The following is a 13,998-nucleotide window of genomic DNA, read 5'->3' as shown; positions in this document are numbered from 1 at the left end:
AATATACCCAATGACTTGGACTCCACAGCTGTCTGTAACAACCAATTCCACAGATTCATCACGGTACGGCTAAAGAAACTGCTCATCTTCATCCTTTATTCTGAGGCCATGTCTTCTAGTCTTAGATTGCAGCACCATAGGAAACATCCTCTCCACATCCACTCTGTCGAGGCCTTTCAACATTCGATAGGTTTCAATAAGGTCACCCTTCATTCTTCTGAATTCCAGTGAGTACAGGCTCAGACCCATCAAATGCTATTCATATGACAAGCCTTTTAATCCCAGAATCATATACCAGGACAGCTGAGTTTACAGAGCCCTCAGCATTGCCAAGGTCCCCTCCCATCCGTCCCACAATCTCCTAACATCAGGAAGAAGGCACAACAGTATAAGAACAAAGTCTGTTAGGCTGGGTAACAGCCTCTTCTCCCAGGCTGTAAGGCTTCTGAACACCCTACTACGACCCAGTACAGATTACTCATGACAGCACTGGTGGCATTATGCTGCTGTATATTTAACTATATGTTATGGGGAGAAGGCAGGGGAGTGGGGATGACTGGAAGAATTGGATCAGTCATGATTGAATGGCGGAGCAGACTCGATGGGCCAAATGGCCTACTTCTGTCCTATATCTTATGGTCTTATATATGCACTTTATGTCAATTTGTACATCTGCAGAATATTTTTAATTCTGTTAATATCATTTTCAATAGATCAAAATAAGTATTATGATGTTCAAAGTCAGCTTTGGCAGACTGGGCAGATGAGATCTAAGTGAGATCCAAAGGCCAGGAAGGCAGTACTGCAACACTCTGCGGAGGACAAAGGGCATGACTGGCACAGTTGACATCATGGTCATCCACTGCAAAGAAGACTCCAGTTTGTGACACTTGTTTATACCACTGGATCCGGACTTCTGAGTTCAGGAGAGTGGAACTGCCCCAGTGCAATGGTTTTTCCACTTTAAAAACTCTCCAGCACAGGTCTCCTGTCATCATTGGGCACAATGGCAAACACCACCACCATTATTATGTTCATGTTATTTTATATGTAATACCTGATATACCGTATGAACTATATTTTGCACCTTGGTCTCTGAGGAATGTTTCTTCATTTAGCTGTATATATGTGTACGGTTGAGTGACAATAAACTTGAACTTGAACTCTTCTGATATTTATTAAGTTATAGCATTGGGATTACAATAGCATGAGGATCATAATGCATAAACAAAAACAAAATCCCGTATCCATTTCCTGAAATGCCGTGCTCCAATTTGTTTTTGTGGTTGACCTACCCTGCGAGGATGCAAAATTTACAACTGCTGGAACAAGTGGGGCCTCTCACCCCTGGAGTCACTTTCTGTCTAGCTCTTCCTGTGATGGAGACATAAGAGATTACAGATGCTGGAATCTGGAGGAACATGGAAAATTCTGGAGAAACTCAGCTTGTCAGGCAGCATCCATTGGAGGGAAGTAATTTCAGGTGAGACTTCAGCACTTTGTGTGTTCTTCCAGTGGTGGCCCCAGTGAATTTCCTGCCTCTCCCTTACCCCCAGGGTATTTATCCCACTGATAAAAATACTAAACGCCTTTCACTAGGGGAGAGAGGGGCTGTAGGGAGCTCAATCCCTCTTCCCTACAGTTCCTCTCTCCTTCACGCTGGCGTTTGATTGTCAAGAGGAATGCACTTAAAAACAGTGACCATTTTTAAGCTGCATTCAGTGGAGTCTGCTCCTGTTAGAAACCTCACAAGCCCACTTTACAGCGCACATTTGAAGGTATGAATTACCAAGGTGCTGTTTTTGATATATTTTGGCTAACTTCATGAACTTATTTTAAAAAAGGATCTGATTGGCTGTTAACGCCATACACAGATTGATTTATCAGATGTACATCAAAACACACAGTGAAATTCGTCATTTGCACTAACAACCAGAACACCCAAAGATGTACAGGGGGCAGCCTGCAACTACCGCCACAAATTTCACTGCTAACATAACATGCCCACAATATTTTGCAAAACAATAACAACAAAACAAGTCACTTTCCCATCCATCTTCCCACCCACCCTCTTACACACCCAGACAGGTCCCCAAACCCAGGATAGGCCACCGATTCCTGCCCCTTTATTCTCAGACTCACAGACATTAGACCTCCAACTTCAGACTTCTCCCCAGGATGCTGATCACAGATTTGACCTTTGGGCCTTGAGCTCTGGGCCTGCACGGACCTCCAATCCTGATGACCCGTGAGTCACTTGCCTTGGTGAGTCCCGCCTGTATGGCCAGGTCTCCAAACTGGGGATTACCGGTCTCCTCAGTGCCTGTGGCACAACTTCCAGGATTGCTGATGTTTGACCACGGAGCACTTCAACCTGGATTGAACTTTTGCCTAGGCTCTTCATTTATTACCTCTGAACTTTAACTCCCAGTTCATCCCTGTCCTGAACTATAACTTGACCCCTACCCCACCCCCTCACCCCCCATACCCATTCCTACACACCTGAAAAAACAGGTAAGTCTGAGCCATCGACAGACTTTGCAACTTGGTGCCATCTTGACCAGGACCCAATCGGAGCTGGCAAAATGGGCACCAACAATTCAGCATGGTCAAAGTGCAGGCACTCGTGTCCTTATGCAACCCTTCCCCACAGTCTTGTGTCAGGCTGAACCCTCTTGGGTCTGTTTGGCCCTTTCATAAAAATAATGCCTCCTGGGCACACTGCTCATCACCAGCCTATCTAGGGCACCATTTATTCCATTGTGACACTCCCCAATGACTGGAAGAGAGTTGCTTGCATTGTGTTTTGTCACCGTTAAAGTTGCAAAGGTTGCATCTATAGAGTTTATTGGTGGCACTTGCAGGAGCAAGCCAAGGCACCAATATGGAATGCTCATTAGAGCCGCCAGTGTCAGTCCAACATTACTCAGGAAAACCCAACAGCACTGCTCTGTAAACCTTATTAATGAAGTATTCACTCTTTATGCAACTTACATAACAGCAATAGGGTGACATCAAAACAATGTGACGGCTAAGGTCCCAGCACTGATTTCTGTGACATCGCACTAGCTATGGTTTGAGCACCTGAAAATATTAAATATTAGCCTATTAGTCATATGTAGCGTTGAAACATGCAGTGAAATGTGCTGATTGTCATTGATCAAAACAGTCTGAAGATTGGGCTGGGGCTAGCCCAAAAGTGTCGTCATGCTTCCAGTGCCAGGATAGCATGCCTACAATTCACTAACTCTGACCTACACATTTTTGGAATGTTGGAGGAAACCAGGGCAGCTGGAGGTCACAGGGAGAATGTACAAACTCCTTACAAACAGTGATGGGAATTGAATCTTGATCAACAGTCACTGGTTTAAATGCCCAAAAATTAATACTGACTTAGTATTTTTGGTCAGTGAACCAACCTTCCCTCCATCCTCTGAGAAACACAGCCAACGCCTTTCTTGCATCCAATTCAATACATCCACTGTTTCCCCTTTGTCCAACCTGCTGGTGAAATTCCTCAAAGCACTTTTCAAAATTTGTCAAACATAATCTCCTTTCCATAACACTGTGTTGACTTTGTCTGAACACATAATGCATTTCTAACAGTTCTGTTGCCACTTCCTGAATAATGTGTTCCAGAATTTCCCAATAAATGTGAGAAGAATTAACATTGGGCAACACTGGGTAATATTAATACATGGAGGAAAGACAATTTATATTTTGAAAATTCCAAAAGTTCAGATTGTGTAGACTGTTGACAGTGAAAAAAATCTTAGGGATGCTCAAGGTATTTCACCAAAGGCTCGAGCACATTTCTACAGATGTACTGTGTATCACCATCTGGCATGGATGTGTCATCGGAATAAACTGCAGACAGTTGGAAACTCAATCACCTCCATCTTGAGCACTAGCATCGCCACTGTGGAGGACATCTTCAAAAGGCGATGCTTCAAAAAAGTGGCATCCATCATTAAGGACCTCCACCACCCAGAACGTGTCCATGTATCATTGCTACCATCAGGAAGGAGGTGCAGGAACCTGAAGACCCACATTCAAGGTTTTAGTAACAGTTTCTACCCCTCCAACATCAGATTTCTGAACGGTCCATGAACCCGTGAACACTACTTCACTATTTTGCTCGCTTTTTGCACTGTTCATTTATTTATCTTTTTTTCTTACCATAACTCATAGTAATTTTTTCATGTATTGCACTGTAAAACAACAAATTTCATGAGACAAGTCAGTGATAATAAACGATTATGATTCTGATACTGGTTTGGGAATAGAGAAATGGAGAGATCTTGGGATATTTTATGCTCAGAAAGATTGTGGAGATAGGAAAGATAGGCTGGTAACAAAGGTGAATTTTGTTTTATTTTTTGAGGTGTTCTCGAATGAAAACAGCAACTGTAGATTAATTGTAGATCAGTGGGAACTACAAGAACTGGGGTGAGTTTGGATAAAGTTAGTAACAAGTTGGATGAGAAAGATTGGGGGGAGCAGGGGTGAAAATTGCTACTTCATTATATAAATGGCTTATAATGAAAGAAGAGAGAAACATTGACTGAAACTGTAATAACTTAATGAAATCTTTAATGGAAATGTAATTTTTGTTCTACCATTTCTTTAGCAGTGTATGTTCAGCTTTTTTCATATGATCCATCCAATTCCCAAATTTAAATGCAAGTAATTTGCATCAACACTGATGGAAGCTCTGAGCAGCGAAGAGTATCACATTATGGTCTGAGTTTTTATTTTGATCCTCTTACAATTCATTGTTTGTGTGTTTAGCAACAGTGCCCCTTTATGTACAGGAAGGTGCATACTTTAAATCAATCCTTTTCTCAAATGAATTAGTGTTTGGCAGACCCGTAGCAGCTAACACTGAATTCCATCTTCAGCTTCTTCTATTTCTCACTGAAATCTTGCTTGGAAGTTTCCCTGCATTGCTGTTCTTAGAGAATGTTAAAGGGTGCAGGTAATCTATTGACTGGGTTGCATCAGACAGCAATCTTCATTTTCAATTCATGCTACTGTCAATATGACCTCTGTGAAGCCATTTGCTGGTTGGGTGCTCATTCTGGCACTGATCTGCACCATAATTACAAACAGTTTTTCAAGTGCAGTATGTGAGTACTGTACCAGAATGGAAGGAGTATGTTGGAAATAGGGGTTTAGAAAACCTAAAAGGGCTGGAGTAAGCTGGAGATCAGCAGATAAATCGATGGAAACTGATATTTGTGGGTGTGCCCACTCCTCAAGTCACAAGAGATAGGATCATAGGATAGTGAGGAAGACATCAGGGATTTTGGCCTCATTGGCCAGAACATAAGAGCTGGAATGTCCTGGACTCAGTACAAAGATGCAATCACAAAGAAGCCACCTCTACTTTCTTAGAAGCTTAAGGAGATTTGGTACATCACCATCATCATTATGTGCTGTTTCGTATGATGTAACCAATCAAGGTCCCATGACCCTGATTGTTCTTAGCAAATTTTTCTACAGAAGTGGTTTGCCATTGCCTTCTTCTGGACAGTGACCCCAGCCATTATCAAAACTCTTCAGAGATTGTCTACCTGGCATCAGCCACACCTTGTCAAAGGGTGACATGCAGGCTAGAACAGGGAAGGAGCACCTTCTATGCTCGTCTTGACCACCAGGACAGGAAGGAACCATTGCACACACCCCTATCTCCTGATAATCCTTTGATCTCACTATCTGAAGATGGCACGCAGGCTGCTTTCATAAGGGGGAATCTCAGGAAACCACCCGGTCCAGAATGAGTACCTGGCCGAGTACTGAAAACCTGTGCCAACCAACTAGCTGGTGTATTTCACGGATACCTCAACCTCTCACTCCGGCAGTGTGTGGTACCCACTGCTTCAAGCAGGTTTCAATCATACTAGTGCCCAAGAAGAGTGCAGTAACCTATCTAAATGACTATTGCCCAGTGGCACTTACATCCACTATGTACTCTGATAATACGCTTCCTTTAGTAGTGATGTACCTCCAACCTGCCGCCCTGGTATGTCACCAAATACTCTAAGAAGCTTCTACAGATGCACCGTTGGAAGTATCCTGATAGGTTGCATTATGGCCTTGTATGACAATTTGAACATATAAGAACACAGAATGGTTGTGGTCACAGCCTGGTCCATCATGGGAATAACCCTTCCACTATTGATAATATCTACAAGAGATGCTACCTCAAGAATAAGGTATCTATCACCAAAGATCCCCCACCATTCAGGTGTTGCCCTCTTCTTGCTGCTACTGTCAGGTACAGACCAACACACATAAAATGATGGAAGGATGCAGCAGGTCAGGCAGCATCTATGGAAAAGAGTAAGCAGTTTTGGGACAAACCTTTTCATCAGGACCCTGAAGTCCTGCGCAAGCAGGTTTAGGAACAGCTGCTTTCCCACAAGAACCAGGTTCTTAAACCAACCTGCAGGACCCTAATCCTGCCTCAGCAAATGGAATGCCTTGGGCCAGCTCTTGCATTTCCATAGACTTATCTCTTTTGTTTTGGTAGCCCTGTTAATAATGGCACATCAACTGCTCTTTTGAAACATACAGTAGATGAACTCCAGGATGCACACTCATTGCATGAAAGTTTTATTCCTGCGCTTTCCTGTGATCCTGACCCCTAGTTACTGACCTCAGCGTTAAGAAAAATATGCCTTCCTTCTCACTCGACCTAGGCTTCTCATAATCTCACCCTACTCATTTAAATCCCTCATCAGCCTTTGTCTCAAAGAAAATAATTCCGCCATAGTCGATCTCCCTTCATAATTAAAATTTTGGCAACAACCTTGCCTTAAATCCATTGCAACTTCAGTGCCTTTCCTCGACATAAGCTTCGTCAATTTTCTTGCACAGAAATCTACGTACCCTGTTAATGGAGGAGAAAGGGCTCTGATGAGACCAGAAATGACTGAGCTGATTCCCCAATAAAGATCAGATAAAACTGTTACATGGGCATCATGAAGGTCATTGCTGACTACTGATGCTCCCCTGGTTCAAAGTAAATTTATTATCAAAGTATGCATATATACCATATACCATCTTGAAATTCATTTTCTTGCAGGCATTTAGAGGAAAAATAAAACAATATGACAGAAATGATGAAAATCTATACATAAATAAAAACTGACAAATAACCAATATGCAAAAGAAGGCACACTGTGCAAAAAAATCTAATATCGAGAACATGAGTTGTAAAGTTTCTGAAAGTGCATCTGTAAGTTTTAGAATCAGTTCAGTGTTGAAGTGAGTAAAGTTATCTACGCCAATTCAGGAGCCTGATGGTTGAAGGGTAATGACTGTTTCAAAACGTGGTGGTGTAGGACCTAAGACTTCTGCACCTCTTGCCTGAAGGTAGCAGCATGAAGATAGCATGGCCTGGATGATGGGAGCCTTTGATGATGGATTTTAAGTTCTCGTGGCAGTGCTCCATGTAAGTGTACTTTAGGCTTTGCTTGTGAGGGACTAACCTGTATCCATCACTTTTGGTAGTCTATTCTGTTTCTGGGCATTGATTTTTCCATACCATGAACATCTGGCTTATGAACATGTCATACAAATGAATGAGCATTTGGGAAGCCACCAGGATAGATGGAGTGGATTTGCTGGCTATTGCAGGGCTGTAGTCACCTTCTCCTGAGTGGGAACAGGCATATATGAGTACTTTCAAAGCTCAAAGTAAATCTTATTATCAAAGTACATATATGTCACTATATGCAACACTGAGGCTCATTTTCTTTTGGGTATACTCAATAAATCTATAGAATAAATCCATGACAGAATCAATGAAAGTCTGCCCAACCAGGGCGTTCAACTAGAGTGCAGAAGATAACAAACCGTGCAAATACAAAAATAGGAAATAATAATAATAATAAATAAATAATCAATAAATATTGAGAACATGAGATGAGGAGTCCTTCAAAGAGAGTCCATTGGTTGTGGGAACATTTCATTGATGGGGCAAACGAAGCTGAGTGAAGTTATTCTCTTTGGTTCAAGAGCCTGATGGTTGAGGGGTAGTAACTGTTCCTGAACCTGGTGGTGTGAGTCTTGAGGCTCTTGTACCATCTTCCTGATGGCAGCAGTGAGAAGAGAGCATGTCCTGGATGGTGGGAGTCTCTGGTCTCCCCTCTCCACCTCACATGCCTGAGCTGCAACAATCAGGGATTGGTTGGAGCTAAGCAGTCCCAGAAGCATTGAGCAGACTCACTCGTTCACTCTGGTGGCTGCTCTTCCCATGCTTGCTCACCCTCCTACCACTGCTGCCTCTGTGACCCTCTCCCATGCACTGTCTTTGTTCATGTCTTATGGTCTTATGAACAGTTTGGGTTATGAACAGTTCTTGGAGACAGACCCTGTCATAACCTGGGAACTGTCTGTATTCAAAAATCAAAAAAACTGTAGATACAGGAAATCTGAAACAAAATCAAAAGGAAAACAGCTGGAAAACACTTGAGGAATGGGTAGATCAGCGGGATCTGGAAATACAGGCCCATAATTCATTGTAAATGGCGGACAGGTAGAGAGGGTCGTAAAGAAAGCGTTTGCCTTCATAAATCAAAATATTGAGTACAGGAGATGGAATGTTATGTTGAAGTTGCATAAGACATCAAGGAAGCCTAATTTGGAGTATTGTGTGCAGTTTTGGTTGCCTACCTATAGGAAAGATGTAAATAAGGTTGAAAGACTACAGAGAATATTTACAAGGATGTTGCTGGGACTGGAGGACCTGAGTTATAAGGAAGGATTGAATAGGTTAGGACTTTATTCCCTAGAATGTAGAAGATTGAGGGGAGTTTTGATAGAGGTATTCAAAATTATAAGGGGTATAGATAGGGTAAATGCAAGAAGGCTTTTTCCACTGAGTTTGGGTGAGACCACAACTAGAGGTCATGATTTAAAGGTGAAAAGCTTAAGGGGAACAAGGGGGGAAACTGCTTCACTCAGAAGGTCGTGACAGTGCGGAATGAAATGCCAGCATAAGTGGTGCATGCGAGCTTGATTTCAACACCTAACAGAAGTTTGGATAGGTACATGGATGGTAGGGGTACAGAGGGCTATAGTCCAGGTGCAGGTCAATGGGAGTTGGCAGTTTAAATGGTTCGGCACAGACTGCATGGACTAAAAAGCCTGCTTCTGTGCTGTATTTTTCTGTGAATCCACGAAAATGTCATTGTGTCAAGAAGAATCTGTTGATTGAAGAAAAAATCAATGTTTTGAGTCGGTGACCTTTTGGCAGAACTGGAAATGAAATGAATGAAAGCTAGTTTTGTGTCAGAAGAAAATGGGAAAGGTGTATGTAGAAAAAGAGAGTTTCTGTGATAGGGTGAATAAGACCATGAGATGTAGGAGCAGAATTAGGTCATTCGGCAATGGTGGAGTCTGCTCCATCATTCCATCATGGCTGATTTGTTATCCCTCTCAACCCCATTCTCCCAGTAACTTTTAACACCCTTACAGTGATCAGCAGTGATGATCAATGCTCCAACTTTGACACATCCTGCAGAGGTTTTCCAGCAAGTTCTGATTTCTCATTGGTGGTGTGAGTGCGAGCAGTGGGAGTCATTCATTGTGATTATTGGACACCATTGACTAATAATCTGGCAAAGCCCATTTTCAATCATATTGGTGAGCTGCCAGAATTGAAAGGAAGGCCACTCATTGTGGGGTGCAGTACCAGGAAGTCAGCTGGTTTGCCAGCAGTGCTGAGCATTAAAGAGGACTGCAGGGGGTGAACAGACCAACAGAGAGGTCTTTGCGGGTAAGAGGTTTGCCAGTTCATCAAAGAATTCTGCCTGGTTGGTGAAGCCAGTGACCGCTCAGAACTGCATCAGAGTTTTAAGACAATGTGCATCTCCAGTTTATATTTTGTAAGATGCTCTTCTCTTTTGGCAGGAATACTGTTTAGCACCTCCTCCAGATGGAAAATTGTGAGAAACCTGTGGTCACTCCTTGCCACATGGAGATAAAAATAGAACAGAACGTAGAACAGTACCGCACAGGAACAGGCTTTGTGGCCCACGATATGCTGAACTAACTATACGAGTAATTTAATCCCTTCTGCGACACAATGTCCATACCTCTCAATTCTTTACATATTCACATGCTTATCTAAAAGTCATTTAAATGTCTCTATCATATAACGGTATGTCTCTACTACCACCACTAATAGTGCATTCCAGGTGCCCACCACACTGTGGTAAGAAAAACTTGCCCAGTACACCTCCTTATCCACTCTCACCTTAAATAGATGCCCTCTAGTATTAGACATAAAAATGCTTCTAACAAATAGATTACATTTTAGGAATAGGTTCTAAATGTGTTGGAAGTGGCACAATGTGTTAAGAGTTGATTGAACTCAGATTAGTAAAAGAATAATTAGGAATAATACATTACCATAACTTCTCTCACCTTGGTCAGAGTAGCTTCCCCTCCATTGACTCAGTTTACACTTCTCTCGGCCTTAGAAAAGCAGTCAACATAATCAAAGACCCCTCCAACACAGTCACATCGATGCAACCATAAAGAAGGCAAGACAGCGGCTGCATTTTGTAAGGAGTCCTGTCCTCTTCTCATTGTTACCATCAGGAAGGAGGTACAGGAGCCTGAAGGAAGTACAGAAACACATTCAATGTTCAGGAAGAGCTGTTTCTCCTCTGCCATCTGATTTCTGAATGGACATTGAAACCATGAACACTATCTCACTACTTTTTTGTTTATTTGTTATTTTTTTGCACTACTTATTTATATATATATCTTTTTCTCTCTATTATTATGTATTGCATTGTACTGATGCCACAAAGTTAACAAATTTCACAACATGTGCCATTGATATGAAACCTGATTTTGATTAATTCTCTCTTCTCCTCTTCCCCCCTCCTTCCATCAGACACAAGATACAAAAACACATGAGATTCTGCAGATCTGGAAATCCAAGAGTAATGCGCACAAAATGCTAGAGGAACTCAGCAGGTCAGGCAGAATCTATGATATGGAAAGGAGCAAAGAGTTGACATTTCAGGTTGAGACCCTTCATCAGGACTGGTAAGTAAAGGGGTGGGGGGAAGAAGGGAAAGCAGAGACTCTTTATTCCTCGCCCTAGATACTGCCTGACCTGCTGAGTTCCTCTAGCATTTCATGTGTTACAAGATGAAGCTTGAGACATGTATCAACAGGCTCAAAGACAGCTTTTACCCTGCTGCTATATGACTCTTGAACAAGCCATATGCAATAAAGAGTCTTATGCAATAAAGAAGAACTCTTGATCTCTCAATCTATCTTGTCATGGCCCTTCTGTAACTGTACACTATCTTCTGTATTCTGTTATTGTTTTCCTTTTGGACTACCTTGATGTATGGATGACACACAAACTAAGTTTTCACCACGTCTTGGTTCGTTCATTCGTAACGTGCCATGTTGTATGACGTGGATAATCGTGGTCTTTCCATGACTGTTCTTGGCAAATTTTTCTACAGAAGTAGTTTGCCATTCCCTTCTTCTGGGCAGTGTCTTTACAGGATGGGTGACCCCAGTCATTATCAATACTCTTCAGAGATTGTCTGCCTGACGTCAGTGGTCACATAACCAGGACTTGTGATATGCACCACCTGCTCCCATGGCTTCACGTGACCCTGATCTGGGGGGCTAAGCAGGTGCTACACCTTGCCCAAGGGTGACCTGCAGGCTAGCGGAGGGAAGGAGGGCCTTACACTTCCTTGGGTAGCGACGTATCTCCACCCCGCCACCCGTATCTTGGTACATGTGACACGCCTTAAAAATACCCAATGACTTTGCCTCCACAGTCCTCTGGAATTCCACCGCTTCATCACCCTCTGGCAGAAGAAATTCTTCTTTACCTCAGTTTTAAAGAAATGTCCCTTCATTCTGAGGCCGTGCCCTCGGATTCTAGGCTCTCCTACTAATGGAAACATACTCTCTGCATCTACTCTATCCATGCATTTCGATATCCAATAGGTTAAGATGGTGTAAACTGTCTAAAAAGAGAGCCTGTTGAGGGACCATATGTTTATTTTGTTCACATGAAGTTAATGCAAAAAAGCTGTCACCTTTTCCACCACTCACATCTCAATGAGAACTGGTGTGTGTTCTCTCAACTTTCCCTTTCTGAAGTCCACGATCAGTTGGGTTGTGGCTGTGACACCACTCATCCAGCTGATCTATCTCGCTCCTGTAAGCCTCCTCGTAGATATTTGAGATTCTACAAACAGTGGTGTAATCAGTGAATTTACAGAAAGCCTTTGAGCTGTGCTTTGCCAGTCACTAATGTAGAGCAGTTTGCTAAGCACACATCCCTGTGTTGATAGTCAATGATGAGATGCTACTGCCCATTTTCATTGAGTGTAAGGAAGTCAAGGATCTAATTACAGAAGCTCAGATTTTCAAGCTTGGTTATTAGTTCCGAGGGAATGATGGTGTTAAACGCTGAGCTGTAATCATAAACAGTGGCCTAACATATGTTTTGCAGTCGTCTAATTGCTCCAAAGCTGAGTAGCGAGCCTGTGAGAGTGTGTCTGCTATAAACCCATCTTTTTGACAGTTGCAAGGAACATGAGGTCAGATCTCCAGCCTCTGGACATCCTGTATTGCCCATATCAGATACCTCCAATTGCAGAGAGTTTAAACAGGTCAGCAATCTGTTAATAGCAGTGTTTGAAACAATGAAATAATTCACTAGGGAAAATATAGAGGAACTACAGTATATTCTGTGGTGACAGAAGCCCAAAATAAAATAGGGCATTATTTCAACATCTGGGCTAACCAGGAGTGTAATCCGAAAATATTTCTTCACACTTTAGTGCTGTCTTCGCAAATGCTGCTTTAGTTAAAAATTTCTGAACTACAGTTGATTGAAACACAAGAAAACAGCAAATGCTGGAATCTAGAGCAACAAATAATCCGCTGGAGAAACTCCATGTCAACCCAGTCAAAATATCAAAAAAATCCCTCTCCCTCCTTAGATGCTGCTCAATCCGCTAAATTTCTCTGGCTTGTTTCTTGCAATTGATCGATCTTATAGTCAAGAGATAAGGAGCAAAGGCGCGTATCTGACTGACTGCTCCGGAAAATCCTGAGGAAACAGGAAATTAAAATTTGAGTAAAGGTGCCAATGCAAATTTCAAGAAATCAAATTTAAACATGTTAAGAAGTGGATCAGTTCTTCCCTTTGAAAAGGCGTGGTTGTGGCGCATTTTTAAATCCGTAAACCTTCCGCTGCTTATCCTTACTGTACACAGTTCCCAACTGGGAGGACCAGATGGCGCAAACTGCCTAAAAGACAACCTGTTGCGGAACCAAATGTTTATTTTGTATACATAAAGTTAATGCAAATGTACATTTAAAATCTGGCTAACACGAAATTTAAAAAAGCAATCTTTTAAAGATGGTCAACATAATAATCAGCTAACATTCGTTAAGTTATGAATCACTATCGTTGCGTGCTTATCTTGCAGGAAGAATTCTGAGAGCAAACTGAAGAGATGCAATGTTTATAATGCTAATGCACAGATGCAATATGCTATTGCTTTCCAAGATGAGTTTTCAAATTGCGTTTAAGAATTAATTCTCTTTTGGAATGGCTGGTGCTACTGTCAATCACCGGCTGCTGCCAGATCCCGCGCCCAAAATGACAGGGCCACTGATTGGCTGATGGGGATGCCAATCACAGGATCTCTAAGGTTCCCTTTCCAAACACTTCTTACTAAAGTAACTTCACTCATTTGAACTTCATAAAAAGCATGAAATATATTTAGGCGTTCCTTTTAGTGAACACATCGTATTAAGTTATCAATAAATAGTCAACGCCAAATGATAGGCGGGACGAATGTGGGAGGTCTGATCTAATTGGCCACACTCCACACGTCAAGTACAGGCTTTTTTCCTTTATTTTACTGCACCGGAGTTAAAATACCACAGAGCGAAATAAGGACATTTCAACTTACAAGCGGCATCACG

The 13,998-nt window shown here is 42.2% G+C and overlaps 1 long non-coding RNA gene across 2 annotated transcripts; it reads right to left on the bottom strand.

Annotated features, from left to right (window-relative positions):
- Window positions 1-1,174: 1,174 nt before the first annotated feature.
- LOC134351064 (uncharacterized) lies at window positions 1,175-13,320 on the bottom strand. 2 transcript variants are annotated; one of them, XR_010019059.1, is made up of 3 exons: window positions 10,438-10,989; window positions 2,995-3,084; window positions 1,175-1,374 (listed from the first exon to the last, which is right to left on the bottom strand). It is a non-coding gene; the product is annotated as an uncharacterized LOC134351064 (long non-coding RNA). The 2 variants fall into 2 exon arrangements; XR_010019060.1 differs by lacking the exon at window positions 1,175-1,374 and adding an exon at window positions 12,093-13,320 and having other exon boundaries at window positions 2,600-3,084; window positions 10,438-10,631.
- Between the last annotated feature and the right edge of the window lie 678 nt (window positions 13,321-13,998).

Source organism: Mobula hypostoma, chromosome 8, assembly GCF_963921235.1.
Source record: "Mobula hypostoma chromosome 8, sMobHyp1.1, whole genome shotgun sequence".
NCBI classification, from domain to species: Eukaryota; Metazoa; Chordata; class Chondrichthyes; order Myliobatiformes; family Myliobatidae; genus Mobula; species Mobula hypostoma.
The sequence above is the reverse complement of the archived record's forward strand: the minus strand, read 5'-3'. Positions and strand labels throughout refer to the sequence as shown.